The sequence below is a fragment of the Heteronotia binoei genome, chromosome 20 (genome assembly GCF_032191835.1).
Source record: "Heteronotia binoei isolate CCM8104 ecotype False Entrance Well chromosome 20, APGP_CSIRO_Hbin_v1, whole genome shotgun sequence".
Lineage (NCBI taxonomy): Eukaryota > Metazoa > Chordata > Lepidosauria > Squamata > Gekkonidae > Heteronotia > Heteronotia binoei.
The window spans coordinates 322,689-328,688 of NC_083242.1; positions in this window are offsets into that span (position 1 = coordinate 322,689).

A 6,000-nucleotide genomic window follows, 5' to 3' on the forward strand; every position below is an offset into this window, starting at 1 on the left:
CCCAAAAAAAAACCCTCCAGGACCCCTGGCCAAACCAATATGGAGAAAAATTGCTGACTGACCCAAAGTGACAATCAGCATTTCCCTGGGCATGTAAGAAGGGGCCACGAGAACTAAGCACTGAGGCAGCCCTTCCTGCCCTCCTTCCCACGATCTGCCTGTTCGCAGGATCTGCATTGCTGTCAGGTGGCCATCTAGCCTCTCTTTAAAAACCTCTGAGGAAGGAGAGCCCACTACCTCCCAAGGAGGAAGCCTGTTCTACTGAGGAACTGCTCTAACGGGCAGGAAGTTTCTCCTAATGTTTAGTTGAAAACTCTTCTGATTTCATTTCAATCTGTTGAACATAAGAACATAAGAGAAGCCATGTTGGATCAGGCCAATGGCCCATCTAGTCCAACACTCTGCTGTGTCGCACTGTGGCCCCAAAAAACCCAGGCACCATAAGGAGGTCCATCAGTGGGGCCAGGACACTAGAAGCTCTTCCACTGTGCCCCCCCCCAAGCACAAGAATATAGAGCATCCCTGCCCCAGACAGAGAGTTCCAACAATACACTGTGGCTAATAGCCACTGATGGACCTCTGCTCCATATGCTTATCCAATCCCCTCTTGAAGCTGTCTATGCTTGCAGCCGCCTCCACCTCCTGTGGCAGTGAATTCCATGCGTTAATCACCTTTTGGTTCTGGAGTCACGGAAAGCAACTCCACACCATATATGTGACAGCCCTTCAAGTACTTGAAGATGGTGATTATATCACCTCTCAGTTGTCGCCTCTCCAGGCTAAACATATCCAGCTCCTTCAGCCTTTCCTCATAGGACTTGGTCTCCAGTCCCTTCACCATCTTCGTCGCCCTCTTCTGGAAACCTTTCAGCTTGTCTAGATCCTTCTTAAACTGTGGTGCCCAAAACTGAACACAATACTCTAGGTGGGGTCTAACCAGGACAGAATAGAAAAATACCATCTCTTTTTGTGATCTGGACATGGGTAAACCTCTGTTGATACAGCTCAAAATCACATTTGCCTTTTTAGCTGACATGTTCAATGTATGGTCCACTAAGACCCCAAGATCCCTTTCGCACATACTATTGCCAAAACAAGTCTCTCCCATCCTATTATATGTTTGATTTTCCCTGCCTAAATGCAGAACTTTACATTCATCCCTGTTAAAATTCTCCTTGTTTTAGCCCAGTTTTCCAGTCATTTTGACTGTGGAGAAGTTTCCAGACTTGAAACCCATCCAGTCCTATGGAAGCATCTGCCTTTTCTAGTTGGGACGGTTCCCCAGAGCTCTCCTTCTGTTTCCAAACTTGGAGCCTCTCTGGCAACTGAGCCAGCCGAAATGTTTTCTTCTTCTTTACCGGAGGTGTCTCTATAGACACCTGTGTTTACTCTCCTTGTGTTTACATGTGAAGACAGATCCAATTTGAGCAGGGGGTGGTCTGTGTGTGTGTGGGGGGGGGGTGTTGGGCCATTGAACTGTCTTTTTCTGTTCTCAGCTTACAAGGTTGCTCCCCAATTGTCTAGTCTGACGCTCTAAAGAGAGTCTGATTTGGCAAGCAATTTATCTACATCGTTTATATATTCATAAGAACAACCGCAGACGCAATCCCCCGCCATACGTCCCTGCTTGGAAATGGGTCCCAGTTGGGCTGTGCAAACAGCTGTCTTTTCTTCTGGGCTGGGCCTGCCTGGTGCTCTCACATTCTGGGCAAGCTGAAAAACACCTCCTTGCAAGGAGGAGAAGGGCTGTTGGCCCTTTCCAGGGTAGGACAGCTCATCAAGGAGGGGTGAGCATGCCAATTGCCAGAAATGCCCTTCCTACTGCAATGGGGGTGGGGGGGGGTGTTGCCCCACTTGGCACTATGATCTGTCAGTCTGTGTCTTTGCTCCTCTCATTTGAAGCCCGGCCTCTTTCTTCTGCGAAAGCAAAGCCCCCGACCGACTGCTGAGCCTGCCTGTAGAATTATTGATCAGAAGGAAACCTCAAGCAAGGGAGAGCCTTGTAGCTGGTCCAAGGCCTTCTGGTTTTGATCAGCCAGGGTGGAAAATGAAACAGCACCAGCTTTTAGGTCAACACAGAGCTCTTCTGTGGACTGGGCTGGAAAAAATTCTACACATGGTAGCAACTGTGGGGGAAAGACTGCTTTGCCCCAAATGAAGCAAGGGGTGGAGAGACAACAATAGTCATACATGGGATGGGAACAGAGGCTGCAGAACGCAGCAAGCAGGTGGCACCGCTTTCCCAAAGGGGACTGAGAAGTTGCCTGTCCATCACCCTCTCTCTCCCTTGGGGGGACAGTGATTGAATGCAGGCTGGAGCTGCTTCCTGGACTTTGGGGGGGGGGGTCCTGTCCCTGCTGGGGCTGGTGATGTTGGCTCAGGTTCCCCCTTGGCTGGCACAGCTGCCTTGGTTTGGAAGATGCCAAGTGGCTTCTTGCCCTATTTTACCAGGAAGCACGAGCTCATTGGGGTGGGCCAGCCAGCCAAGCCAGGACTTCTGGGCTGCTTGGGCAAGCCCCCATCTCCATCCTGAAGGCCACGGCCAGAACGCTTTGGACTTCCACTGGATGGCACAGCTGCATCTCTTCAAGAGCACAGGCCCGGCTCACGAGGCTGCGGGTTTCTGGCTTGCCTCTCCCTGCCCCAGTCTGGCTGGGCAGAGGCGCTCTCCAGGTAGCCAGGGCCGTCCACGCCACCCATGCAGAGGTCCCCTTTCCAAGGCGGTGGGGGGCCCTTCTTGCTGTCCTTGAAATGGCGCTGCTGCTCCGGCAGCTGGTGCGTGTAACACTCTCCACAGGAGACGCTTAATCCTTCCAAATGAGGCAACAGGCGGGAGGGGGGCTGGATGCGTGTACGTACACATCCCGTTTTGCTCTCGTTACTTTAAAAAATAGGAGCCATGTCACACTCAGGAATAATAATGAGGCGAGCTTGAGAAAAGCCCTCGCCAGCCCACCAAGGCCCCCTTCCATATGCTTCGACATGGAAATTATGCAAATATGACTTGGCACCAAGAGGCTGTGATGGAACCTCTGGCACATTATGGCAGTTGTTTCAAAATGTTATTTTGCCTTTGCTCATTAAATTACTTCTTAAAAAGCTGCTCCGATCCATCCATTCAAGGACTCCCTCCCCTTCTCTCCCCACCCCCGACATTCAGAGGGGGGGGGGTGGGTCCGAGCAGGGCCAAGCAGAAATCCTCCCCCAATTGGGAGGTTGCTCAACTGCAGGCAGGGAGCCCAGACTCTCCACCCCCCCCCCGGCCTCCTCTCCCCCCCAGCCTGCTTTTTTTTGGGGGGAGGGACGACATCAGTTGCCACCATGGAAAGCAAGGCCGCCTCTAGAGCACATGGGGGCAGCTCTGTCTTCCTTTCCACGGGGGGCCCCTATTTAGAAGGACCACGCTGCAGGCCCTGCACTCAGGAAGCCCAGAGAAAGCCTCCAGAAAAGTGCCAAAGATGTCGAAGCGCAAGCTCTCTCCCTCCAGTTCTTTCTCAGACACACCCTGTCACACAGCAGGGGGCCAGGGAGGGCCTTGACTGGCTGACCCCACAGCACGCACCGGACCCTTGGGTCTTTCTTCTCAGCAAATACCATCTATCTGTGACCAAAGAGACACACAGACCCAGGCAGTATAACCACAACACGTTTATTACAATGCTCAAAAACAAGTGGTTTGCAAAAACGTTTAGTGCAACAGTGAATATGGAAACAGTAAAAGTTGGTATAAAGAACTGAAAGCCCTGATGCGGCTAACTAGACGTCCCTTCCTCTAATTCCAGTTGACTCACTCGACCTCCTTGGAGGAGGGGTCTCTGCCCAGCTGCATCCCTCTCCAGGCCAGCCTTTTCAAAGAGAGCCCTCCCCTTTCTGCAGCTACCATCCCATGCTTTCCTCTCAGGTCCCACCCCTCTTGGCAAGTTTTCCCTCCAAAACTGCTGTCCACCCAATCAGAAGAGATCCTGGGAAATATAAGCCCTGTAGCTACTCTGAGACAGGCTTCCCTGGAGCCTGTAGGCTGCAGTAGGCCTAGAATCACAGGGTTGCCAAGTCTGTGTTGGAAAATACCTGGAGACTTTGGGGAGGGGGTGGATCCAGGAGAGAGCAGGCTTGGGGAGGGGCCTCATCAGGGTGCAGCGCTGCAGAGTCCCCCCTTCCAAGCAGCCATTGTCTCTGGGGGAGCTGGTCTCTGCCAGCTGGGAGATCTCCAGGCCCCACCTGGAGGCTGGCAACCCTACAATCGTGACACACACATCAATTGGTGAGGCCTGCCGCAGGGCCAGGAGTGTGGAGGGGTGTTATGTGAGGGGGCCATAAGTGCCAGAGGCTGGGTGAGGGGACACCACATCCCCCCTTGCTTTGCACCCTGCTGGGCAGAACCGTCTGCACCGGCCGTGTCGCCCCTCCAGAGCCTTGCCATGGCTCCCCAAGAGCCAGGCAGAGTTCTCCCCTTCCTGCCCCCCACCCCACTCTCTGCATCCTCCGGGGAACAGGAGACCGCTCCTCTCCACACGCCACTGGGACTATGTCCTCCTGCCCCCCCAGCTGCCAGTGTGGAAGGATGGAGCCGTCTGGTGCCAGGGCACCACCTTGCCCAGCAACCCTCCCTCCAGCTCCTGCCCTGGCTGTGTTGACTGCCCACCAGGCTGGCAGGACAGGAAGAGAGAGCCAAGAGCAGAACCCAGCTGCTGCCATGGTGCCCGGGCTGAATTTGGAGGTTCCAACGGCCCCAAACATGACTCAGGAGAACTCTGCCAGCCTGGTGCCAGTCTAGGTGGTGGCTCCTCTTCCCTCCAGGGGCCCCCTTCTTCTTCCTCTGGCCTGCCAAGAGACCTGGGGTGGGGCCAGGCCCTACAGGGAGGCAGTGAAGGGACCACATGTGGCCAAACTTCCTTTTGGCACCTTCTGGCGTCAATGCAAAAGGTGAGGGAGCAGGACTGGAACCCAGCACCTCCCCCTACCCCAGTGCCCAAGCCCAGCTGCCTCCCCCCTCAACCTCGTGCTTGGGTTGCAGCCGCCTCTGGAGGTCCCAGTGTGCTGTGCCCAGGCTCTTGGCTGCGCCTGAATCCTCCTGCCTTCCAGAAGGGGGGGGGGAGAGCAAAACTCTGGCTGCACCCCCTCCCCACTTCTCCCCCCCCCTCCCTCGGGTTTTGTTCAGCTGCTTGTTTATTCCCCGGCCAATGGTTGGGCTGCTTGACTTTCAAATGAGTCCCCTCCGGGTAGATAAAGCATTCAGCGGGCGGACGGAGGAGGACTCTGATCCGTCTGCTCAGATACTTGCTTGACCCTGCTCTGTTTGTTTCCTCGGTGGTGTTAATAGAGGGACTGGATTATTTGGACATGGTCGGGGCAGGAGGGGAGAGCAGTCCTCGCTGCGGTGGGGGCAGGGATCAATTTCAAAGAGTCAACACGGCAGGCTTGTCAGTAAACACTGAGCGGATTGTTCCTGACGCGCACCAGCGGAGGCCGGGCTCAGGGTGACCCCATGGCAGAGCTCTGAGTGGCACTCGCAGCCACAAAAGCAAGCCAGGGCCAACCTCGCCACGGCTGGAGTTGAGCTCCCGCAGCCAAGGGCATGAGCCAGAAAGCAGCAGGGAGCCAGGAAGCAAGACTCAGGAGGCATTTCCCCCGGAGGAACAGACATCTGCACACAAAACATGAGAGCATGACAAGGCATGCTCTTAACTGGCCCCGCATCCCCACCCTGCCCACTGGAGACGTATCCTCTGAGAGCATCACAAAGGGCCAACAGTCCCAGCGAGACTTTTTCCTTGAGGGCACCTCTGGGGTCTTCTTCCCCAGAGCCCCTCGGGGGTCTTTCTCCATTGCAAACTTCACCCTGCTATCATTCAGCAGATGGTGTGATGATGATGGTGATATTGGATTTATATCCTGCCCTATACTCTGAATCTCAGAGTCTCAGAGCGGCTCACAATCTCCTTTATCTTTCTCCCCTCCCACAACAGACACCCTGTGAGGCAGGTGGGGCTGAGAGGGCTC